Consider the following 27,915-nt stretch of genomic DNA (forward strand, 5'->3'; position numbering starts at 1 on the left):
AGGTTGGGACTGCTGCGACTTCTGGAACCACATCTTCTTCTGTCCCTTTTGGTTCTTAGAGAAGGACCTCTGGGGAGCTGAGAAGCGGACTCCGACGGCAGACAGCGTCTTCCCGTCCTTTTCGCTCTGGACTAATGTCTCGCGAACAGTCTTGCCAAACAAGGCAGAACCATCGAAAGGGGCATTCGCGAAGGTCGCCTTGAAGGGCTCAGCAAAATCACAATGGCGGAGCCAGGCCTGTCGCCTCATGACAAGGCCTACTCCGCTGGCTCTAGCGGCTCCCTCAGTAGCATGAGACAGCAGCCGCATAGATGTATTGGATACAGATCTGAGAGTGGCCATTCGGGTGGAGTAAACCTGTTTATCCTCACTCGAGATGGACTCCGGGAGATGCAGCGTATTCTTTAATCAGATCTCGCTGCATCCTAATGACATGTGCCATGTAGTTCAGCGCTCTCAAGGAGAAGGTCGCTGAACTAAACACTCGCTTCCCAATGCGATCCATCGAACGGGACTCCTTGCCCGGAGGATGGACGGAGGGACTCTCCTGGGCCAATTCCCTCTTCGTGGCTGCAGCCATCATCATGGCATCTACTGGGGGACCCTTACTCCAGTGGGTGCGATCTGATGGAGGAGAAAGAATGCGGTCCGGGCGCTTAGGGATAGGCTCAATGGTGTCCGGATCCTTCCATGCCCTGATAGATATAAGATCTACCAGGGGGTCAGCAGGAGGGACACCCAAGAGGTAGAAGGGCCCGCCTCGAATGCCTCCAAGAACACAGACTCGTCCGAAGAAGCCTTGGGGCAGACCACCCCCTGATCCTTAACATCTCCATGATGTCTCCAAATGAGACGTCCTCAGGGGTGACCTAGGGAGCCTTCCCCTTCATCCAAGTCCGTGTCTTCAGTGACGGACTCAGGGGAGTCCATGTGCCTCGTCTTGCACTTGCGCTTCCGAGGTACTTCATCGGGGCTGTCCGAGGAGTACTCTTCAGCAGATGGATGTTCCAAGGGAACCACTTGGGACATCGAGGCGGGCTGTCCCTGGGACCGGCTGGTGGGGCCTGGCCCAACTGCAATGGAGTGCGGGATGGAGCCGTGGCAGGGACCGGGGTCCGGATGTCCTCGACAGTGCCCTTTCCATAACGTTGAAAGCCGAGGGGAGCCAGCTTCTCTAAGCCCGAGCCGACCCCACTCGGATCCGGCGTGCGGATCGGAGTCGGAGCGAAACCGCCGGATCCGAGACCAGTGTGCTCCGACCTGGACGGAGCCGAGACACCAGCTCCCTCGGATCCGAGGCTCGGCCTCGGCTCCGAGGTCGGGTCCGGCACCAAGCACTCAAGGGATGGGACGGATCCGAGGTGCGCCGACCAATCGGATCCGGCCCACCCCCGGATCCAAATCTGCACGGCGCCGAAAGCTCTGAACCCGTGGTATGGGTCGGAGAAGGAGCTAAGGGGGCGAAAAAGGTCAAGCCCTCCCGGTTGGGGGCTAGGAGCACTCCATTTGCATTTGGGCCTGGATGAATTTCCTCATCATCCGGTCCATATCAGCTTCGCTCATAGAAAAGGTCGATCTAGAGGAGGCCACCGAAGCGGACCTAGAGAGCCGTCTCGGTGACCTCCTGGAAGGGCTAGCCTCCTCCTCCTCGGGTCCAGGAGAGAACCGAGGGGAGTGGAGCCGAGGAGGAGGGAGGCTAGAAGGCACAGGGGAAGCCTGCTTAGATGGAGGAGCCGAGCTGGAAGCTTGGCTCTCCTCTTGTGGTGCTTCTCCCTGTGCCTCTCCTTCTGTCTCTCCCTAGAAGAATCCTTCCTCCGGCAACTTTAAGGGAGGTTGAGTCCCAGCCGGAGGGGGAGAACTCACAGCAACAAGTTGCTGACTGGAGGGGGCAGAGGCCGAAGCAGTATCTGGGGTAAAAGACCCGCCAGCACCAACTTCGACCTCCGTTCCCTTAAAGCCCGGGGGTTGAACCCTGCACAAATGGTACAACCAGAAGACAGGTGTTCAACCCCCAAGCATTTAACGCACCGAGTGTGGCCATCTGCTGGGGACAGCTTATGGCCACACTCGGTACATTTCGAAAAAACAGCCTTAGGGGCTTCAGACATTACACCTAAGGCCTAAACACACACACACACAAACAAACTACGAAAACCCGAGAAAAATTAACTAAAGAGGGAGGAAAGCCTTAACCACACACAACTCTAACTATATTTGTAACAAAAATAGAGAATTTGAAAAATTTTCCTGTCAGAAAACTACACTTATCTCAAAACCACGCCAGGAGCTCTAGAATTCCGTTGCTTCTTGAAAAGCGGCAAACGAAATCTGAGGTCAGTCAGGGCTTGGCAAGGGGTTATGGGTAAGAGGGAGGAGCTAGGAGCTCGGAGCCTAAGCTTTTGAATTGCCGGCTCGGATCCGAGATCGGATCCGATACCCACAGGTTGCAGACGAATGAAGTCTGCCTACTTCAGATCTAATATTACAAAGTTGTGCTACTTCCCCATTCTTTGCGTTGATATTAGCATCTTTGATACTAGATGAACTAGCTTGCCCCTTGTCTTTTTTGTCATCTTTGGATCGGATTATCCCAGTAGAACTATCTATGTCACTACCAGGGGGTGTGATATTCACATTGTCCAACTGAGTAACATGTTCCCTGGCCATTACATTGTTAAATTATCATCGGTTTTGATGAAAAACTTTGTGTCTCTTATTGTTTCTAATTAAATAAGCCTGGTTAAGGCTATAAGTGTCAATGTCCCGATCAAGCTTCTTCAGTTTTGTTTTAATTCAATCTATAACATGCATGTCAACCTTCTTTGCAATGTTGTCATATAATCCTTTTACCAAAGAAAATATTTCTGCCTATTAATAACCTTATCTATTTGTTCAACTTCATTTTTTAAATTCCCCATCAGTTTTTTGTTGTTGCAAACAGGTTTATGCAACAAATCAATACCTGTCCAATTGTATAATTCACATAGCTCTTTACAAAGGGGATCAACATAGGTCAAATTGATAGGGAACTTGCACACTTGAAGCCCTAATGGTACAATATTCAACTGTAGGCACTTCTCAAAATATAAAGTTTCCACTTCTAAAGATTTGTATTTAAATAACAACTTATGTACTTCAAAAACTAGAGACTTACACTCCAGTACATTTTGATTGTCCATTTCTCCATTGTTCCCAAAAAACAACACTGTCCAAAGAGTTTAAAACACTCTCCTTCACAAATTTTAATACAAACCTCAGCTCTGTTTCTTTTATTATGGAGCTTGAATTGGCCAAAAGTGTAGACGAACTCGACTTACTGCTTACACTGGTAGTATGCAGTCTTTCTGGTATTTTAGCATACTGAGGTGTACATTTTCTCCAAAGCACAATTAGCTTGGTGACACACTTGTTTTAAAGACTGTGACACAAGATCAGTAGGCAAAGAATAGACACTTAAATCCAAATTAGCATCTTGGGACATATCAATATCAGCATCAACAGTTTCAAAGGTTGTATGAAAACCACAAGCTTGAACTTCTGCTGCTTCTCCTAGGCTTGCAGCCATGTCAGAAAAAACAAATAACACAATCCAAGGAAACAATCACTATAAAGCAAACACCATGGAGTAGCAATGCCACGGAGAACCACAGCTAGTTAATGGTGAAATAAACTAACCAAATCACAGCAACTCACTTTAGTGCTTTCATTCCAGTTTTATTAACACACAGAACTTCATCAGAATAAATTCTTCATAAAATCAACAGTTTTAATATCCCTCCCAGTCAGCAAAATAATCAATCAATTCACATTGTCAAAAAACATACCATGACATCACATCGTTCATTTGAATAATTTAAGTAAATCCATAAATATACAAAAATAAGTGTGTGCCATAGCTTTCTAATCAACATATCTATGAAAATTGAAAAATAAAAAAATGCATATCAAAAATACAACTTACACCACATAATTATGTCCATTCATATTTTGTGCTTAAGTAAGCATTTAATATTAATGTGTTCATTCAACTCAGGTTTTCTGTCAACTCTCAATAAAAATTGCTATCTTAACACATGAATTTCTAAAATTGTCTTGCAACCGTTTATATATTGTTGACCATAATATAATCCAATGCTGTGAAATTAAACTTTCTGAAGCTAGTACAAGACATGCTGTGTTTACTAAGGGCATTCAAATTCTTTTTATCTTTAATAACTTTAACATGCTCTCTAATTCTAATTCTAAGTTGACGGACACTTTTACCCACATAAAACTCGGAACATGTACTACACACTGCTACATAAACTATATTAAAAGTACTACAATTAAAATACCCCTTAGCTTCAAAAAATCTATGAATGTGTGGAAACTCAGTTCTGCTGCAACTAGTGGTTTATGCTGTGGGCCGACTGTTTCAGTGGGGATGACTTTGCAATCATGGATTCTGCCCCAGTGTCTTTTCCTTACTAGGAGGAAGTCTACCTGAGTTGCATGTTGACTACTCTTGTATGTGATCTTGTGACTGTCTCTCTTTCTGAACCATGTGTTGGCTACTATCAAGCCATTTGCCGGACAGAAGTCTAGAATGGCTTCTCCTTCTTTATTCCTGTTGCCCCACCCATATGGACCCAGGGAGTCCTCATATCTTGTTCTGTCTGTCCCGATATGTGCACTCAAGTCACCCATTATCAACACCAATTCATGCTGTCCTGCTTTATCTAGTAGGTCCTGCAACTGCTGTCTGAACACACTCTTTTCCTCACTATCACAACCCTGCTGTGGGGCATAGGCTGAGATCATTACACTGGAGGATGACTGCCATAAGTCTGTCATAAATTCTGATGATATTCCTTACTGCCTTCTGAAGCCTCTCTCTCACCACAATTCCTACACTATTTCTAACCCACCCTCCACCTGAGTAGTAGACTTTGGATCCCAAGCCAAGGGGCTTTGCTGCAATGCCCTTCCATCTGGTCTCCTGGATACATAGGATGTCCAGCCTTCTCCGTATCATCATGTCATCCACTTCCAAGCTGTGTCCTGTCAGTGAACTTACATTAAGCATAGCAATTCTCAGTTCATGTTTGGCAGGTTTTCATGTCCAGCTTTCGCTCAACAGAGCTATCCCAGGTAACACAGGCTGGGCAACTAGACACCGGCCAGCCAGTAGCTTATTGACCCAGGTCTGTTGGGCTTTATGGCAGGCACATATACCCCTCCCATTGGTAGCACGGACCCTGGCGTGGGTCAGAGAAGGCCGGGGTCTTCACCCCACTTATCACTGGTAACTACCCATGCCCATTTTTGGAGACATTAGTCAACATGACCAAATCACCTACAGTCATATTTTACACCATCGAGTGGCTAGCCCTGCCATGGCACGCAGTCTGTGATCCGTGTTTTCCTATCTTGAGGATACTGCGCACCACAGAAGATGTCCAAAGCAGTTGGTCTATACAACTCTTCCCCCTATAGAGCACCATGTAGTCTTTGCTGCTGCCCACAGCTCTATTCATTGGTGAGTTTGAGATGGAAACACTCAGCATGTTTTTCAGACATAGGTGAAACCCCACAAAGACAAAGGGAGAACATGCAAACTCCAAACAGGCATCGGTCGGAAGTCAGGATCGAACCTTGTATCTTGTGTACGAGAGGCGAATACCTTAAACACCAAGCCATCTGGTCTCCATATCTATCAGTCAACAATAACGGTTACAACACAATTTTAGAAATTTATGAGTTAAGATGGCAAATTTTATTGAGAGCTGACAGAAAGCCTGGGTTGAATGAACACATTAATATTAAATGCTTACTTAAACACAAAATTTTAAGAATGGACATAATTATGTGGTTTAAGTTGTATTTTTAATATACATTTTTTATTTTTCAATTTTCATAGATATGTTGATTAGAAAGCTATGGCACACAGAGTTATTTTTGTATATTCATGGATTTATTTAAATTATTCAAATTAATGATGTAATATCACAGGAAGTTTTATGACAATGCAAACTGACTGGTTACTTTGCTGACTGGCAGGGATATTTAAACTGGTGGTTTTATGCTGAATTTATTCTGATGAAGTTCCATGTGTTAATAAAACTGGAAAGAAAGCGCTAAAGTGAGTTGTCATTATTTGGTTTGTTTATTTCTCCATTAACTGGCTGCAGTTCTCTGTGGCATTGCTACTCTAAGGTGTTTGCTTTATAGTGATAGTTTCCTTGGATTGTACTGGACTTTTTGTCCAGTGGGTGGAGATAGGAACACCTAAGAGGAAAGTATATTTGAAGAGAGGCTCGTGGTTCTAAACAGCTAGTCTGTCTTTCTGTCTGTCAGAACTGTCAGCAGTTTTACGTTGGGAAAACTGAGAGAGCTCTGCGCAGATGGATATATGAACATCTTTACGCTATTAGACGTGAGGACGAAAACAATGCTCTTTATAAACATTTCAGGAATAGTAACTCCTGTAAAACCTTCCACTTTGGTATTTTGGAGAACCTAGGTAATGACCACAGGGGAGGTGATTGGAAAAATAGGTTGGAAAGGGAAGAGTTAAAGTGGCAAATAAGACTGAACTCCACCAATTTTCCAGGTATAAACGAAACATGTAGTATTATGCCTGTTTTAAAATACCATTAATTCAAGTTGTAAAATATTTTTATATTATGCTTTTTAATAATGTTTTTTCATACAATGTTTATATTAATGTACAATTTTTTTGTAAAAGTTTTTAACTAATGGCTTAGTAAAGTTTATATTAAATATATTAGGTAGTATTTTAAATAGTAAAGTATAGACGTTTAAAAGGGCACTTTTAAATGGATCAACTGTGAACAGTAAAAATGTTTCTTTAAATAATGAAAGGGAAGTATTTTCATTGATTGGCAATTATTCAATCTGTTGTAAGATATAAAAGCATTACTGGTTTTGTCATTTAAATGTTTCTGATGAAGTCTTGTTACTTTAGACGAAAGCGCACTCAAATAAATTTACTTTTAAGGCACTTATTAGTGTTCATCTACAGTTTACTTACAGCTAATTTTAGCTACTTTATACTGCTACACTTGAGCGTTCCTTTGGAACTGTACTGATTTTTAGAAATTATTAGCAATCACATATCTTATCTCTAATTTGTATTATTGTTAATTTTTTAACCTTGTTCTACATATCTATGTATTCTGTCTTTTGTAGTCAAGCATTAGAGTATCTTTGTATTTGTGGAGCTTTTCTCCCCAGGTCTCCACTAGGTCTCCACTGAAAAAGGGCTGCTGCCCAGCTGGACCAACCTGGTCAACAAATGTCAAATGAATAAATAATATAACCTTAAATTCATAAGCCCCTTATTTTCCTTCCAATGGCTCTAAATAGAGAGCAAACAACAAATTGGAAATGGCACCCCCTGCCCTCCCACCTTAATTCCTGTTTCTGAACCTTCATATATCCAACCAATTAATCCTATTATCCTGTCAGGGAATACAAATATTTCCATTGCCACTGCCCCATTCATAAAATGTCAGACAACTCTACTGAACGATTTCTCTGCATCAATTCCAACGAACAATAACTATTTTCTTATATTGTGACTTACTCTGGATAACCACTACTGTATTTTAATGATGTCAAATGTTTGCTTCCCCACCACAAAACCACACTGATCCAGATCTATCAATTTTGGCAAGACCCTTGTCATTATATTAACTAGTATAGACATACTTTATAATCATGGTTTAAAATTGAAATGAGTTTATATGAAGCTGGGTCTGAAAGGTCTTTATCCTGTTTTGATAATACAGCCACCACAGCCTTATTTCAAGATGATGGTGCCTCCCTTACTTTAAAATACTGTTAAACAAACCTTCCAGATATTTATAATTTTCTTCCTTCCAAACATCCAAACATGCAAAGGATATCATCTGTTCCTGGAAACTTCCCTGTTGACTGATTAATTTTACACCATCATTTTTATCTCATCTCTTACCATCTTAACTATACATTGTTGAGCCTCATTTTTCATAAATATTTCCATTTGTGCCCTTTCTGGTTTCCACATTCCTCAACTTTATAACATTTTTCATAAAACTTTCAAAGCATATCTAATGCTGCTTTATTATCTCTGGCTATTTTTCTAGTCAGAGGCTCCCTAAATTTGGTGACAACCCTTTCTACTTTATGTTGTCCAAGAGTTGCAAGAATTTTGAATCGTGTGTTACTCAAATGCAGGAAGAAGGTTAGAGGAATCTGCAGCTTAGGGTCAGCGTAATGGCTAGGTAAGGAGATAGACTTTATGGTGTTTGTGTGTGTCTGTCTCTTTCTCTGTACATGAAAGTGTTGACTACATTTAGAGTCACGGCTAAGTGAATGGTTTGATAGTGTATGCGTGTTTGTGTGTGTGTATGTACGTTTGAATGTGTGTGCATGTTTTGGAGTGTTGTGTGTGTTTGTCAAAAAGGTAATTTGCTCGGTAGTGTTGTACTGAAAGTTTATGTGTCTGTGTCTGTGGATATTTCAAGTTAGGGTTACAGTAATGGCTAGGTCAGGTGATAAATATTATGTAGATATTTGATGGTATGTGTGTGTGTATATCTATTTATATAATCTATATATCCATATATTTATTTATTTTTTATTTATTTTACATTTGTTTACCAGGAACATCCATCTGGACCAGGTCCATTTTCAGTGGCTGCCTGGGGATAAAAGCTCCACAATTAAGAAGAAGTTAATACAATGAGAAATATACAAATGGTAATACAGAAGATTACTTACAAACAGAGATATTCATTAATTTGTTCACAATAGTTAACAGGCATTGCAGGACTGAAATACAGTTAGATTAATATTTACAAAAGTACAAGCAGAAATATTCAATAATTTGTTCACAATAGTTAACAGGCATTGCAGGACTGAAATACAGTTGGATTAATACTTACAAAGGTAGTGTTGACAGTTTACAGTTTTAGTAAGTGTGCACAGAAAGAAGTACAAAGAACAGTGTGGCTTATTCTAAGAGTATGTATTACTATGTGAATAGAACAGTGTGTATTCTAGACTGGAGTTGTTTGGAGGAAGAGAAGAGAAGGTATAGAGATTGTCAAGTGATACATGGGCAGATCCAAGTTGTCCTGATATGAGATTTGAGTAATTTTTGATGTTTATGTTTGTTGTTGTTGAGGTTATATTGGTGGGATGATTTTCATTTTTTGGCTATGATGTGGGAATATAGGGCTTTTCTTGTAGTGTTGTTAGCAGTAGTAACACTGAGGAGAGGTCTACTGGATGAATGGACAGGGCAACTGGAAGAGTGGAAGGTTAATAGCTGCATGAGGGCTGGAGTTTTGTCTGGGTTGTTTCTGATGTTAAAGGCACAGGTGAGTTGTTGGTAGGCTAGTAAGTTAGGAAATTCAAGCCACTGAATTTCTTTTAGTACTTGGCAGTGGTGAGTTCTAAAGGAGGAACTGTTGGCAAATTTGGCAATTTTGTTGTAGCATGACTCTAACTTATCCATATCTGATTTTCTATTATGGGTTAGGATTCGTGCAGCATAAATAAGTGTTGATAGGACGTGAGTTTGAGCTAGAGTAATTTGTGCTTTTGCTATGAACTTTCTGAATGGTTTGTGCTATGCGTAGATTGAATGATAGGCTGTTGTCTATTTCAACTCCTAGGAGTTTTGTGTGGGTGGCTGCATAGATGATAGTGCCATTCATAGATGAGATAGAGAACGTAGAGGGGGTAGATTTTGTTTTATTGGGGGTGAACAGGAGAAGTTTGGTTTTGTTAGGATTAAGAATAAGTTGGATGTCAGTGATCCAAGTTTCAATAGCAGAGAATTATTCTTGGGCTAGGTGTTGTAGGGTGTTGACAGATGGGGCTGTACAGATGAGAGTGGAATCATCTGTGTACTGAATTAGTGAGGCTTGCTTGGAGGAGGTGTATAGATTGTTTGTAAAGATAGAGAAAATTAGTGGGCCTAATATTGAGCCTTGTGGTACTCCTATAGTGTTAGGGAGAGGAGGGGAGAGTTCATTGTGCCATTGCACATATTGTCTGTCTGATAAGTAGCTTTTGAACCAGGAGATAGTAGGGGAAGTAAAGGAAAGAGAATGTAGGGCATCCAATAGTTTAGGGTGTGAGACCATGTTGAATGCTTTTGAGAGTTCTAAAAAGGTAGCACATACATAGTTGTTGTTGTTTCTATGTTGATTAACCAGATTGGTGAAGGAGAGAAAAGCAGAATTTGTACTGAGGTGAGAGCGGAATCCATGTTGGGTGGAGGAGAGAAGATTGTTATACAATTGCATAACTTGTGAGTGTATGCATTTCTCTAGGAGCTTAGATAAGGGGGAAATAATATATATATATATATATATATATATATATATATATATATATATGTGTGTGTGTGTGTGTGTGTGTGTGTGTGTTTGTGTGTGTATACACACACACACACACACACACACACACACACACACATAATATTTGTGTACACGTCCAAGTGTCTTGTGAAGCAGCACTATTAAAAAAGGGGATTTTGTAAATTAATGCATAAGGTTAGAGATAAAGGTGGGGAAGGGTGGACAGGGCAAAGCTGCCCTCTGCACTTTACTCTGTCCATACACCAATGCGAAAGCCTACACATTAATTTATAAAAAAACACTTCTTCTATCAGTATAACTAGTCAAACAAACTTGGTCTGTAGTGATCATCAGGGTTAAAAACTTGGTCTGTAGTGATCATCAGGGTTAAGGTTTAGCAATTAGAAAAGAAGAATATTTGGTTTCCTTTTTCAAATCACTTGATGCTCAATGTGTTTCTTATTTAGACAAGTATACTTTCATATTTCAGCATTGATTTATTATGAACTGATTCTGCAACAGTTTGTTGTATAATCATATATTATACACACATGTGCCCACACACACACACACACACACACACACACACACACACACACACACACACACACACACACACACACACGCACACATATATGAGAGACAGAAGTTTACTATCAAAATTAGAAATGGAAGTTGTATGACTGCCACTTGGTTGAAATCATGGTGCTCAAGGTTCACAATACCGAACTACAATGTTACGAACCGTAATAATGAATGTAGAGCTTCATTCATTATTATGAGTTTGGCATTGTGAATGGAGATCACGGTACAGTGGGGAGTGGGGAATTTACCATTTTTCTCAATGTAGTGCGATCTCGGTGTTGGTATATTTAAGTTGCAGTTGATGTGGGGGGTGCAGCCCCTGACATGGAGGGTGATGGGGGGGTTTGCCCCCCCTGCAAAATGTACATGCTAACATGGACTTTTGATTCCAAAAATTCGGTGTTGTGAATGGGACCACCGCAGTTATCAGTTATGATATTATCAATTACGATATTTTGAAGGGATTGGTAAGTACATGTTCATAGTTTCGGTTCGGAATTGTGAATAAACGCACAACTGCCATTCCGAATTTTGATAGTGAACCATATATATGGGTCTTCTTCTGAACGTTGAAGACCCATATTATCAAATTACAACACATTGAGACCAGAACAGCGAAAACCCAGTTAATCAAAACCGGACTTTATCGAAACTCAGAACATCAAACTATCCAACTTACCAAAAGTGCAGTCTTCACTTAAAGGAATATTCCTGCTTTTAAAATCAGACTACACCAACTCTGTCTCAGCGGTTTTAAATGGAGATAATGGTACAGTGAGGATCAGGAAATTTACCCTTTTCTCACTGTAGTGCAATCTCGGATTTGGTATATATAATTTAGGTGGGGTGTGGGGGAGCCTTGCCCCTCTGCAAAACTGCTGAGACAGATTTAGTGTAGACTGCTTTTAAATGCAGAAGTATTCCTTTAAGTGAAGACCGGACTTCTGGTAAGTTGGATAGCTCGATGTTCCGGGTTTTGATGATGTACAGTTTCGATTAACTGGGGTTTTTCTATTCTAGTCTCGATGTTGTAATTCAATAATATGGGTCTTTGACGTTCTGAAGTAGACCCATATACATATATTAATAAATGGAATCACTATTAAATCCCGAAAGCCCAAACTACCAACGCCCAAAATCCCGTGACCAAATACCCGAAACACTAAAACACCGAAACAACAAAACCAGGAAATTCAAACTACCGAAAACTACACCCAACATACACCACACACATACACATACACACACTGTCCCCCAGAACACAAACACGCAAACCTAAACTATAGAAAAGCAGGGGGCCAAGCCCGCCTGCACTCCCCATGTGGAGGGACTGTGCCCCCCACACACCCCCTACTTAAATATTCTAACACCAAGGTCGCACTACATACACAAACACACGAAACACCACCACACACCTACATTCCCCTTGCACACACACATCACAGTCGCAATATATACTTACACACTAAACCCTAACCAACACATTTAAACATAGATACTTACCAGACATTCCACCATACCGCAACACCAGAAGCGCAAATGTCAACCTCCTGATGATCGGGATTTTGAAATTCATGCTTCTGGTTTTTCGGTAATTAGGGGTTAAGGCTAAATAGTCTCGAAAGTTTGAAATTCGGTATTTCAAACTTTCGAGATTATGTAGTGATCCCTAATATACATACAATGTACACAAATACATAGGCACAGATTAGATATACATATGTGCACACATCAGTGTGTGTATGAGTGCACAAGCAATAGCTAACATCTCTTTCTAAATCTGAGCATACCTAACTTTTATGCTACTGGTTTGACTTCTTGCGGCAATATAGCTTCAAGCCCATACTGACTCTCACCTACTTGGAACACAACAGCTTGTCATAATACTTCAACTTGATATATTACTCACAAGCTGTTTCAGTAACTCAGAATTATTTTCTTATTCCACTGAACAATCTGGAGTAACATCTTGCCCTATAAGCTTAATGAAAACATACTTATGTCTGACTTGCTTGATATGAACTTGTACAAATAATACACCAGTCTCAGAAATCTTATCTAATTTCATCATCTTCTGACTTCCACTTAACACTACAGCTCTTACTTTCAGGAAATATGATTTTAGAACCTCTCACATATTTTATGATAAATATTTTCCAAATTAGTCACAAAAACCTGATATTAAATTTCAGATTATACTGCTTAAGCCTATTTTGATACTTTTACCATTCTCATGTCATGCTCTTGTTTAGTCTCACAGCATAGATCAGCAATTACATTAACTACACATCAAGGCCTTAATCAGTCTTTGTTACAGTTACAGGAAATACTTCTGATGCAGACAAAATACCCTGTGAAATCTACACTTCCCCGTACTAGGTGTTAAATGAAATATTCTCAAGGTTTTTCATGCCAACATCTAGTATGGACAAATGCCTTTTTTTCTAGTAATCAGCAGAGTGTTAATGTCTATTTGCACAATACCTTTAAGGACATTACTGGAAGAAGATGTGGAATGGTATTGGTCTAAACAGAAAGACAATGGGTGTCTGAAATCCTTAAACAGCTAGTGCCAAAAGTGACCATGCTGAAATATTTTGATATGAATAAGTAGTCGCATATACATATCCAGGTAGAATAGAAATGGTGCAATGATTCTTCAAGAAGATAAACTAGTTGCTTATGGGCCTGGACCCTTTAATGACAGTCAGAAAAGATATGTTAGTACAGAAAAAGAACTATTAGTCATGGTAAATAGTTGTGAAATGTTTCATGAAAATATTTGTGAGGAAAAAGAGTTGGTAGAAACAAACAATATGCCAGTACAGTGTACATTTAAGAAGTCACTGCACAAATGACTGCCAAAACTACAAAGCATGTTGCTTCTTTTACAGAAGTATGGTTTAGTTGTGAAGAGAGAAACACACAATAAATATTCTAAGCTGTTTATATGTGCTATAGTAACAAAACTATATCCTTTCTGATAAATTAAAATTTCTGATAAATTAGAATTTAACTGGATGTTTACAGTCGTGTATGACTGAAAAATAGCTTTAAGATTTTCAGCAATGTAATAAGTGTAATCCTGAGATAAAGATTGTTTGAGATGTGGCTATGAGAGGTTAGTGTGAAAAAACAATCTGCCAAAATAAAACAACAACTTTATTCTGAGACATGACTAGTTGCATACAAGGTTTTATGGTTAAGGGTAATACATTTAAGAATGCCTAGTAAGTTAAGAAAAGAATCATTGTCAAGAATATGAGTCAAATTTGGAAACTGTGAGCTGCAAAAGAGACTGTGATGTGTTATTCTGGGCGGGAATGTCAGTACAAAGAAAGAAAGAAGTCCAAGACTGTGATGTATTGTATATAATGCTTAACAGAATGATACGCAAAGACGAGGGATGATGTCTTATTCAGTTCCAAGAAGACCATATAGTAAAGCGGGAAAGTTTTGTTTCATTGCTGTGAGTTTATACACCTGGCCTTTGCTGAGTATTATTTGAAGTTTCCTGCAGCCATAAAATTAACTGATAACTGAGAACATGTGATCGGTGCAGTACAAACTAAATTTTCATGGCTTGGAATAGTAGCTGTGATAATGTTTTTTCTAGGGTCCCCAACTCTCTGCTGTTGATATCTGCCCAAAGTCCACCATTAATCCATTTGTTTCCCTCCTTACAGTTTCATGAAATCGTCCCATGTCCTTTAAAAAAAAAAAACAAGCCTTCCCTTTTCAGGGAGAGGGTGCCTTGCATCACTTTCCTTAGTGAGATCACGGATCTGCTTATCTAATGGCAAGTGCTAGGAGGTAAGCCTCATATATGCAGTAAGGGGGTGGGAATTTAGTAGACAGGGAGTGAGGACACCCTACCTGAGGCAAAACATATGCGTGACATCATGTGCATCCCCATGCATGGTGATATGGCTACACAAGTCCCCCACTTTACCAAACTAACAGTAGCCTGCTTTGCAACTAGGTTAGTTTACACCCACTGATACCCACCAAAATGTGTCTGTTTTTTTAAACAGTAATCTCCACCAAGCCCCCTAAAATAAGCTAGTTAGGAAACTGTTAATTTCCAACCCTCCCCACCAGGGAGCTCCAGCACATGAGCCACTAGCTAAACGTGGATCATCTAGGTCATAGTCAGGGCTCATCCCTACATGCCACAGTCAGTCTAGATGTAATCATACTGTATAATGGTCCATAACATGCAAGTAAGGAATTCCAAGAGATTTTCAGAAAAATGGAAGTTTCAGCTACTGACCTCTAATCCTAACTATGCACACCAGATTGGTCAAGTTGAGAGAACTATACAAATTCTTAACCTCAAGAAGAAATCATACAGCACCAACAGTGACTGTTATGACAATATACACTTAGCTTTACTGGAACACACTTAAGCTCGACTGTACGATATAGGTCTATCACAAACTCCACTACTGATGGGGTATAAATAGCAAAATTGATGTCCTTCAAGGATGCATCTGCAGTCATAACATATGGGTTGTCCTGCCTCAGGCAGCCCTTCGGTCAGCCGGATTCCAAAGTCTGGGTCTGGCCTCGGCTGATGTCGCACTTTCCCCGACGTCAGAGTGTCTGGGGTATAAAAGCATCAGCCGACGCCATTTTCTTCAGTCTTTCTTGCCGCGCGGTGCCCGAAGCAGAAGCTGTTCGCAAGTGCCGGTCGGTCAGATCCAGAGATTTCAGCTACCGAAGACTTCGAAAAAAGCTAAGTACCCCGTTGGGGACTCTTTCTTGCCTCAGCCGATGTCAGACAAAGTAAATAATTGTTTAACTTGTGGGAAACAAATACCTCATAAGGATTTCCATTCTTACTGCCTTCCTTGCTTAGGCCCAGACCACGACGTATCAGCTTTTTTAGCCTGTGCCTCCTTCAACCGACGGACTCCTAGACATCGGTCGGAGTTTGCAGAGGAGTTTTTTGGAACCGCTTTTGCTTATAAAATGCCGGAGACTCCGACTTTGCATATGGTCAAAAAACGCAAGGAAAAGGACCGACACTCGTGGCCCACGGTTTCGGCTGAAACCACGGCTAGGCTTACCGCGAGTGTCTCGGTTTCGGCTGAAACCGAGTCCACGGCTATTCCTACTACCGAAACCATACCTCCGACCACCGAGGCCAGAGAGGCCCCGGCTGAGTCGGCTTCAGAACTCCCTACCGAAGCTAGTGTTCAGGATTTGTCCGACACCATACCTTTGGACATTTCTACCCCTGCACGTGGGGCAGCTAGGCCCCCAGCTTCTATGTCTATTAAGGCCTACTCCAGGGCTAAAGCTGCCAAACTTTCAAAAGCTTTGCCTGCCAGAGGCCTTCCTCTAGTTCTCAGATCCTCAGTCTTGCTGAGGACCTTATCTCCTTAATTAGGGGTTCCCAACCTCACCCAGACAGGGCCTCCCAACCTCCTCCAGACAAAAGGCCCAGGACTGACCCCTCTGAACCTCACTCCTCAGATTACTCCACGGATGGATCTGATTTGTCAGACCACCAGGAAGGGGCCTACTCGCCTTATGAGGATTCAGATGCAGAAGAATCTATCCCTTCGGCCTCCCCCCCTGAAGAATTTTCCTTTGGGGAGACTTTACACTCCATGAGAGAACACTTTCAATGGCAGGGTCAGGATTTCTCTGATTCTAGAAAAAGATTAAGGACCTTTTTGCATTTGCCCCAGCATAGGCCCTTAGCTATACCTCCGGTTCTAACTGTAATTGATGATGTGTACAATGATGTCAGTACTGCTCCTGATTCACTTCCTCCAGCCCCCGCCAAACCTGACAGATATTACAGGGTCCCGGATTCTCACTTCCACCTGTATAAAGCCCATGCTGCAGACCCAGAAACTATTTCTCAGGGCCCTAAAGGGGTTGCAGCTGCTACTGCCAAAAATCCCCTACCCTCTGAAAGAGAGTCTACAGCATTAGAGAGATGGGGAAAAAAGGTTTATACATCTGCTACTCTTTCTGCCAGGGCATTAAACTGTCAATTCCATATGATACAGTACCAAGAATTTCTGTTAGATCAGCTAAATAAGAAACTTTCTTCACCTGAACCCTTAGACCGTAAATCCCTTCAGGATTTGGTACACAACTCACAACAGGTCAGTAATCATTTCTTAAAATGTGGCTATGATGCACTGGAGGCTTCATTTAGATCAGCTATGACTGGGGCAGTAATTCGTAGGCATGCCTGGCTGAAGGAGCAATCTTTGCCAGACCATGTCAAGGCTAAACTCCTCGATGCTCCAATGGAGAAACAACATTTATTTGGCTCCCGTGCACAGGAGATTCTAAAGAAGGTTGAAGAAAAAGCAAAATCTGAGCAAACAGTTAAAGATTTCCTGCAAATTCAACCTCCGAGGTTCAGCAGAAACTGGCCTACAAAGAATTGGTCCTTTCCAGACTCCTCCAGAGCACAGAGAGGCAGAAACAGGTGCCCTAGAGGCAGAGGTCAATCCAAGGGCCCCTACAGAGGCCGTCAGTGGCAGCCTGCCAACCAGAGGAGTAGTGCAACAGCTACGACTACCACTACTACAGGACAGACCCAATGACTTGACTCTGATTCCGCCTACCAGGGATCAACTGGAAGCACCCTTGGGCGGAAAGCTGGCTTTATTCTCGAAAAACTGGCATTGCATTACAAAGGATACACGGACATTGCAAATAATAGACAAAGGATACAGGTTTCATTTGCATACTTTGCCAAAAAGAGGCGGAATGCCAAGCCTTCCACCAAACCAGAAGGCAGGGGTTTTAAGACAAATCAGCAAGTTACTTCAGATGAAAGCTATAGAAAGGGTACCATCTACAGAACAAGGGCAAGGATTTTACTCCAGACTATTCCTTGTGCCAAGAAAAGAAAACCAATGGAGGCCTGTACTCGACCTGTCTGCACTGAACACTTATCTCATTGTGCCAAAATTCAAAATGCTGACCCTACAGCAACTTCTTCCCATGTTGGGCAAGGAGTCTTGGCTGGTGACTCTAGATCTCAAGGAGGCATACCTGCACGTCCCTATCTGACCAGATTGCAGAAGACACCTCAGATTTCTTGCAGGATCAGAGCATTATCAATTCTCAGCATTGCCTTTTGGTATCTACTGCGCCCAGAGTATTCAAGAAATGCCTGGCATCAGTAATTGCACACTGCAGACTTCAGGGAATTCAAATTTATCCATACCTGGACGACTGCCTAATACAAGCGGACAACAAGAAAAAATTGTTAAAGGACTTAGCCTATGCCATACACCTGCTACAAACCTTGGGATACACAGTTAACATCCAAAAGTCAAGACTAGTACCATCCCAAAGGATAACCTTTTTGGGTGCGGATCTGGACACAATCACTCAGATGGCTTTTCTCACAGAAGAAAAACAAAAACAACTTCCAGATTACTTCATGACTCTGACAAGACAAACTCAGCTTACTGCAAGGAAAGTCCTGCAGGCCCTGGGTTACATGGCATCCTGCATAATTTTAATTCCACATGCCAGGTTGCATATGAGGAAATTACAATGGCACCTAAGGAATGTATGGTCTCAACACAGTCACAGTCTAGAAACCATGATACAAATCATTCCATGCCTTCAAAAGGAATTCCTGTGGTGGGCTCAGGCCTGCCAGTCCAACAGAGGGTTGCCTTTCAACAAACCAAAAACAAGGCAGACCATCACCACGGACGCCTCAGACCGAGGATGGGGAGCACACATGGAGGACAAACGTATCCAAGGCCTATGGCCTCAAGGGCAGCTAAGCATGCACATAAACCAAAAGGAAATGCTGGCAGTAAGGCATGCAATCGAGGCATTCAGACCCTTCCTCCAGCAAGGGCATCTGTTAATACAGACAGACAACACCACGGTCATGTGGTACATAAACAAACAGGGAGGCACACATTCCTACCCTCTATGCTGGATGGCTATGGATCTGTGGAACCTATGCCTGAATCTCAATATTCAGCTGCAGGCCAAATTCGTACCAGGAAAAGAGAATACACTAGCAGACACCTTAAGCAGAACTACCATGGATGCACACGAATGGATGCTGCATCCTGACATCTTCAAACTCATAACAAAGAAATGGGGAATCCCAGAGATAGATCTGTTCGCCTCCCCACTCAACCACCAACTGAAGAAATTCTGCTCAAGGACATACCACCCACAAGCCTGGAGGGTGGACTCTCTCTCTTTCAGCTGGAATGCCCTAACAGTATATGCCTTTCCACCTTTCCCATTGATGTACAAGGTTCTACTGAAGATCAGGGAGGAACAGCCAAAATTCATACTAATAGCTCTGGACTGGCCAAGACAACATTGGTACCCGCTATTGAGAAGCATGTCTCAGGCAAACTCATGGCCTCTTCCCCTATGGCCTCTTCTTCTAACGCAGAACAATTTCAAGACCCTGCATCCCAACTTGAAAACATTGCTGCTAACTGCCTGGAAGATTCCTTAAAGCCCAACCAAACCGTTTTATCTCAGAGGGTGAAGGACATTATCCTGGAGGCTCGCAGACCTTCCACAAGAAAGACATACTCAGCTAAATGGAAGAGATTTCTCATTTGGAGCGCATCAAAGGGCACAGATGTCACAGTGGCAAACCTAGCACACATCCTAGAATACTTAGCAGAATTGTTCCACAATGGCCTGTCTTATTTATCCATTAAGATTCATGCTTCAGCAATTTCAGCAGAATACAATATGGATCCACCTATCTTCTCACACCCTCTTCTCAGACAATTTTTGAGAGGGATCAAAAATGTTAAACCTCCAAGAAGACCCCCCCTACCTGCATGGGATCTCAATTTTGTGCTGGAAAAACTGACACTACCTCCTTTTGAACCAGCAGCATCAGCAGACCTCCAGTTTTTATCTTGGAAAACTGCATTCCTTCTGGCAATCACTTCAGCAAGAAGAGTATCTGAGTTACAGGCATTAATGGCAGTGCAGCCTTTTCTTATTTTTCACCAGGATAGAGTGTCACTGAGAACCAATCCTACTTTCATGCCAAAGGTGGTATCTAGAGTATCCTTGAACCAAGCTATTCACTTGCCTACATTCTTCCCTAACCCACAGAACAAAGGGGAAAAACTTTTGCACACCTTGGATACACACAGACAACTATGCTACTATTTGGACAGAACTAAAACTAACAGAAAAACTGACCAACTTTTTGTAGCATATGCAACTGGGGTGCAAGGAAGAGCAATTTCCAAACAGACAATTTCAAAATGGATAGGAAATTGCATTCGTTTTTGCTACTCCTTTCATGGAAAGACAGTTCCTGAAAACATCAGGCCTCACTCCACAAGGGCCACAGCCACCACTACAGGTTTCCTACGAGGGGTGGCTACCAAGGACATTTTAGAAGCTGCTACTTGGAGCTCCGTGCATACATTTGCCAAGCATTACAATCTACCTTTATACTCCAGATCCCGAGTAGGGTTTGCAACTGCAGTACTGCAGGGCATCTTAACTACACCATAATTCTCTTAGTACCTCCTCCCCCAGATTGGCTATGGTATTCTACCCATATGTTATGACTGCAGATGCATCCTTGAAGGACATAGTACAGTTTTGTACCTACCATAAATATAGATGTCCGATAGGTATGCATCTGCAGTCAGGATTACCCACCCTCCTTCCCCTCTGTTGTATTCCTAGGGTGCTTACCCCTCTTTCGGCTAGCTGGGGGAATATATTATGGTGTATTTGTTTGTTTGTTTATATATGTATATAATTTGCAAATGTTTGGAACTTTTCAGCCTTTATCCAAATTTAGCCTTCCTAGAGGGCACCTGGCATCTGGGGCAAGAAAAACTGAGGAAAATGGCGTCGGCTGATGCTTTTATACCCCAGACACTCTGACGTCGGGGAAAGTGCGACATCAGCCGAGGCCAGACCCAGACTTTGGAATCCGGCCAACCGAAGGGCTGCCTGAGGCAGGACAACCCATATGTTATGACTGCAGATGCATACCTATCGGACATCTACATTTATGGTAGGTACAAAACTGTACTTTACTACTTCCTTGGTGACTGTTGAGAAGTTCAGACAACTGAAATGAAAAAAAAATCTAGACATAAACATTACTGTGATTGGTGAACAACAATCCTGACTTATTTAAAAAGTGGGCACAGAGTGGGAATACAGTAGGGTCGCTCAGACAAGCAACCAGAATATGTAGCTGTAAAGCAATGTCGGAAACAAAGATGCATTTTGTTTGCACTGTGAAGTTGACGGTGCTTAAGAAAAACTGACAAAATTTGATCACAACGAATATGTCTTATGGTGACACTGTATGCACAATGCCTTTCTACTTAAAATATTCAGAAATGTGTCCACGAAGACATACTGACAGGTGGCCTGAAAGGCATTTCCAGAAGTGCACGAGAGGGATATTACTGTTAATTACAGTCCAGAATATCCAGAGAGGCTATCTAGAGACTTGTTACTGGATGAAAGTTTCTTGCCAGCTATAGAACTGCAGATCACAAAATCCCCTTAAGGTTTTGAAGATTACTCAAAAAGCCATCTAGGTATCCAGATAGTTGTTCCAAAAACTAAAGGTAAAGAAAAATAAAACGTGAATAATTCTGATTTATCACTTTTGTATTAATAAGTGTTTCTGCTGTTTCTGTCATGAAAATGATACTGTAAAAGTAAAAGAAAACTCTGAGCCACGTAATATTTGACAAAGGCATGGAAATATAAAATGTCTTTTTACTAGTAGTTATAGTACCACAGTCTATATCAAAAGATTGGAAACTCTTTGCTACTAAAATGGGGGATGTAATGTGTATGTGCAGATACATCTTTAAAATACTGGCACCTTTAGCTTCTATCAAAGTCCCTTACCAACACCATATAGTCTGATTCCACATACAGTGTTGCATACTCTGAAAGTAAACAATGTTGAAGATGGTAGCATAAGGTCTTTTGTCTTGAGTCACTATTTACAAAACAAAATATTGAACATTACACAAATCTCCAGGAAATATCAAGGTATACATTGAAAAAAGTGACAGCTTCAATAAGCAGAAAACATGCATCGTTTAAGAGGTAAGCTCATGAGCCAAGGATCCACACTTGCAGCAGTGCTACCTGATGTTTCTTGTGCTGCATGGGAGCAACTATTGATGTATGTGAACAGTGATATCAATGCTGTCGGTGGAAAAGGCTTGACAATACCAGCTTCCTGCAAACTATTCACGGATATGTAGGGCACATCTAGACATGTTATCACCCGCGGTGGTGGTGCTGCGGTAGCATTGTCGCCTCACAGTAAGATGCTGTCTGGTTCGATTCTCAGCTAGAGCGTCTTCTGCATGGAGACATGCGTGAATGGGCGTACCTTCGTTGAAGGTTGTGCGTCAGGCCTGGCAAGCCGGTATGTAAAAATCAGCTGCCAATCATTAGCAGACTGGAGTTCCGCTGTGGTGACCCCTAACCGGGAAAAGCTGAAAGACACAAACATCTAGACATGTTATCAACTATTGTGACTGACCATACAGCCAATTGTGACTGACCATACAGCCATGGGTGGTGGACCTACCCTTCTCACCAGATGACTTCTTATCTTCACTGGGAGGACAACCATTTAAGAATACCACATAAGTAAAGTAGAAAAAAAAAACTAAATGAAAACTCCAGCCAAGCTAGAACTTCCAATGAGTGACCTCCCAAACCTCCAATGTGACCTTCTAACTCTTTTGTTTTAACATAAGTAAAGGAGGAAAAGTGAAATAACTGATGGATACAATATACTACCTAATTGCACAATTTGTTTTAAAAATTGAAAATTCAGTCCATCACTTATGACTTCATCAGATCAGGCAAACTCCGTGTCTTCATCAGTTGAACACCACAGTATTCTACTTGTAACTTTGTCAGTTACCTTCTAAAATGACTCAAGCCAGTCACTTTGATTTTTAAATTTATTTTCACAAAGAAAAGCTAACTAGCAAGTAAATAATGATTAAATGCATGGCAAATCAGTTTTTGTAATAGGTTTTATATTCTAAAAACTCCTGTATCACATCTGCTTTGTTCTATGCTTAATATTCTGTATTTTGGAAACAACCTTAACTCACTACAGAGATCTAGAACTAGAATAACATGAGAGGTGAGTTTCATAAATAATTTCAAAAAGAAAGAGAAGGCACACCAAGTATCTGATGATGCAGTCTGCAAAACAGCTGAAACATGTTTACAATGCAGCGATTTGGCAGTCAGAACAGCAAAGAAAATCTGTCTTTGATGAAGTTGATTTGTCTGCAAAAATTTGCTTATTCAGTAACACAAATAATAATGGTATATCCACAGACTACCTGAAATCTTTTCTTAGCTCTAAACTGAAAAAAAAATAGATGATTTGTATGGAAATGTCAGTTAGGGCTCATTATTTTAAAATCAAATCCTGTCTCCAGTGCACCAGAACATCACACGATACTGTATAAACAGCAGAATTTAATGAAGAATAAACTGGTAGCAGTGGCGAGGGAAAAATCAGCAAAGTGACATTTAGCAACTATTTTGTTTCTAGCTGCTAAAAAGGTGGCAACAATTTATTGGTTTCCAAAGCTGCCTTTAATGGCTTTTTATTGTATAAAAAACTGCAAATTAAATAATGATCCTTGAGGAAATCACATCTGATCTATTACTATAGCTGGGTATATTCTGAATCTCTTGTTGCACTAGAGTGTGGGAAGTCTAGTCTTGGACATGCATGCTATTTTTTTTATAGTACAATTTACTTTACAATCCCACAGTCAATCTACAGGATTCCACATAAAATACATTAATTATTCAAGACTATCACAGGCACTTCTGTTAGCTCTACATCTATTTTTGGAAATATTGATGTTTAGCTGATTTTCTCTGCAAGGAAAATTCAGTTTTTGAACTGGAAAAATAAAAAATGTTCTGGCTCCTACAAATGTCAAACTAAATCACAAAGGAAAAAAGACAATATATATAGTGCTTTACAATAAAAAGAAGGCCACTATTCAAAAGATCAATCATATCGTTATACTGAGGGAATATCAAGCACTTTACTGACATAAATAAAACGTAAAATGTTAGTTTACTACTTAGCTACCTGTCTGTCTGTTAGTTGGGTAAGTTATCTGGCCTACGGTTAGTTTTCAGCTAGGGGCCAAGGCTGCAATAACAAACATGATATATACTTACATATAACTCAAGGTAGCCAATCAACCAATACAGGTTTGGTAGATGGCAGGAAACCAGAGTATCAAAGAAAACCCAAGCACAACCAGGGAGAACATCCAGATAAGGGGAGGACAGTGGAGAAACATTCTTGGAGTACCTTGAAATTCTTTGGCAGCTGAAGCTCAGTACAAGTACCTTACTGGAATAAACAACTAGGTTTGCTGAAATTAAGAGCTACTAAGTTATGAAAGACAACAGACAGCTCATTAATTTTTTAAGGTTACATTTTAAGGTTAATTTTAGGGAGAATTTTTATGGAGATTTACCAGCTTGCCTAACTTTTTAATTTATCACCTCCAGAATAGCCTGCTTACATTAATATATTAACAAAAAATGTATATATATTTATTCACTTATATTATGTAAACTATTACAAATTAATTATTCAATGAACTCAAATATTATATTATATTATATTAAATAAACATATTTTTAATGGAATAATTTAACATCTAACAAAGGTTTTGTGTACGTTCTTTGCAGATTTTATTATATTTTATAACTTGGTTTGTGGTAAATAATGTATGGTTGTCTGGAGAAGAAATTATGTAATATGGGAATGGGAATTAAACACCAATAAAATTACATCAAGTTTTTTAAACTGATGTTTTAGCTGTTTGAATTAGTTCTGATGAAGTCTCAAGTAAAACAAAAGCACTTAACTAATTTGAATAACCATTGAAGCTATTTTGAATATTTATTTATTCATTTGAAGTGCCTTTATGATTGTATTTAGTTTGTGGCTTGGAGCAATTAGTGAGGTACTTTGTGTATTAATGGTTTTGAACATGCAGACTCCACACACACAAAAAATATATCTATATCGATATGTGTGTGTGTGTGTGTGTGTGTGTGTGTGTGTGTGTGTGTGTATATACATATATCTATCTATATATATATATATATATATATATACATATATATATATACATATATATATATATATATATATATATACATATATATATATATATATATATACACACACACACACACACACACTCACACACACACACACACACACACACACACATATATATATATATATATATATATATATATATATATATATGTATAGCGAATGGCAGTCAGAACTGAAGCCTAGACTATGAAATCTCTCCAATGACCCAACATGTCTGCCCATGCTGTTAAGCTTGTAGGTAACAAAATACCCAATAAGGTGTGTATTACTGGGCCATATTAGACCATCCAGGGATAGAACAATGTTACTGCCATGAATGGAGAGTCATACAACCCATTGCAGGTCAAATACAGTAAACAAAACCCCATCATGGTAAGTACTACTGTGCTTAGAAAATGACTTACACTGCAAATACAGAATCAATGAAGTACAAAGTTTGCAAGTTTTAAACTTGCTTTTAACATAACGAGAGATATGTCCTTACAGTTTACGCTGATCTAAGAAAGGGCCTTCCGTTGTTGGTCTATAAATTAGGTCATCCTCTCATAATTTTCAATTTAACTTTTTTTTTCTCTGAAAGTACTGTACTTGGAGGCATAGGTGCTCTATGCCACCTTATGTTATGATGTTATGTACAACAGTGGGAGAGTGTCCTTAGCCCCCTGCCCCCACCACCAAGTCTTCCAGATCACCTTAACCAATATACATGTAAGCATCCTATATATAAACAAATAAATAAATAAAATAAGCTCTGACAGCTACACTGTTAACAAGTAATATACTACACATACCCACTTGACTTAGAGGTAACAGTCATGGATGAAGGGGCTGCTTAAGCACTGGTTATATGGGGGTGTACTTTGGACCCATTAAGAAAGATATCCTCAAAGAGCAACAGATATGGTAACAATCTGTTTTTTTGACTATTGGAGACTTGGAATTTAATATCACAGGTTGTATTATTTACCTGTAGCACTCTAAAATCATCTCTTTATTACCATTAGCAGTAAAGAAATTCCGGCCTCTTTCAGAAATAGTTCAGAATTCCTCAGAGTCCCATGACTAGTAGAGTATAAAATAAAGATATTTTTAAGTTTTTAACTTCATCATCTACGACACTTGGTAGCTGTGTTTACTTTGTTGGATGAGTGACTAACTTGTGTGGATGTCCTTGATAGGAACTTGACTTTACCATCACCTTCCTCCTGGCTTTGAGGCTTCATTTTTTCTATTTACATCTGTATATTAGATTTGTCTATACCTTTTCAATCTTTGATTAAAGGATTACCTCTCATTAGTGCCAAGGTTTGTGGAGCCAAATCTAGATGTTTAGCACCTGTCTCCGAGTCCTTCACGTGCATGTTTAAGCATTCTTCTATCAAAATGAGACCCTTGACTACTACCATTATATCTTCCATGTTATCTAAACTTTCATGTCTATTTCTTTTCCATTATAACCCATGTACTATTCTATTATATATCAATACAATGGACTACAGCTATATTAACATCTGATTTAACTTGCTATTGTGAGTCAGGCTGTTCTTTTATTAACTCAGGATTTCAGTATTCTTTTAGCTTAACTCAGTAACCACATGCTCTTGACTTGCATCTTCATTATTCAGCTTGTTTCAATCAATTTTATTTCTGTCAATTTTGCTTTTATCCTCTGACTTCACAGCTTGTCATTTTTAATTTATCTTTTGTATTTATTTTCAGCTTACTGAAGTATTACTCTAATCAATCAATACAATGAGAATTAATTAACTCTTGTTCTACTTAGCTTTCTGCAGCTTATCTACTAGTTTTCAATTTACTTGGACATGGGACTTCTATTTTCTAAGTTTACAGCTGCAGTCAGGAGCCCTAGATTTTTATTTTCCCTTCAAAATTTATTCTGATTGATTTTTATTAAGTAATTAATTTTCATATATGACTTTCACCAAGTTATGCCTAAATCACCTGATATTTACTGCTGTTTTATTCATTTAGTTGTAATGGGATACAACAATGTATATGGAAGAGATCACTTGTCAATTATTTGCCCTTTCCCTACTCCTATGTTGTCAAGACCTACAATATCATCATGTAAGAGGTTGATTATCTTTAAAAAGCACAGGAACAAGTAATGTTGCCACCTTCAACAGAGACCACAGAGGCCAGTTTTGTGGCCAATACTGGTTCTCTACAGTATCTGTGGTGAGGTGAAATATCCTGCTGGCAGACTTACTCATACCTTGTCTGAAGTACCCATGGATCCCTTACACAACTTGGGACAGAGAGGTGGGACTTACTAAGCACTAAAATACATTACCTGACAGTACCTATGTCAGTCCGTAACAAGAAGGGTATTTTACGTGAACTGCTGTGATGTTCTGACCTGGCACTTATCACAGAAACCTGGTTGGCCAATACTTTTGGTCCCATCCTTGAGGTTTTGGTGCCACTGAATTCTGTGTGATATAGCATACATGGCTGGATCAAACTGGGGTGGGTTTATCATTCAATCATAAAATGGAAGAAGGCCAAAGTTGGGATCCCCAACTTCTCGAAGTATGTTAAATCCACCTGGGAATGTGAAGATGTTCCTTCACAAGTTTTTGAATTCCCTATCTCCTCTATGCTGACATTTCCCAAAAAGCGTAGTAATTGGCACTTCAAAATCAGGGATGATGAAGAATCGCTCTCTCTTAAAGAGAGTTCCTCTGCATTACAAAGGGACTCTGGTTTGCTCAAAAAGTTACCTCCTCTACTCACAGATCTTCATATACTCTGGACTTGGTTTTACAGTTTGGTATC

The 27,915-nt window shown here is 40.3% G+C and overlaps 1 protein-coding gene across 2 annotated transcripts in view; it reads right to left on the reverse strand.

Annotated features, from left to right (window-relative positions):
* The window catches only part of EIPR1 (EARP complex and GARP complex interacting protein 1), a 1,964,495-nt gene that overhangs the window by 1,222,389 nt on the left and 714,191 nt on the right, over window positions 1-27,915 (reverse strand). The gene's annotated exons all lie outside the window — the stretch shown is intronic.

The sequence above is a fragment of the Protopterus annectens genome, chromosome 1.part0, assembly GCF_019279795.1.
Source record: "Protopterus annectens isolate FY-2018-M chromosome 1.part0, PAN1.0, whole genome shotgun sequence".
Lineage (NCBI taxonomy): Eukaryota > Metazoa > Chordata > Ceratodontiformes > Protopteridae > Protopterus > Protopterus annectens.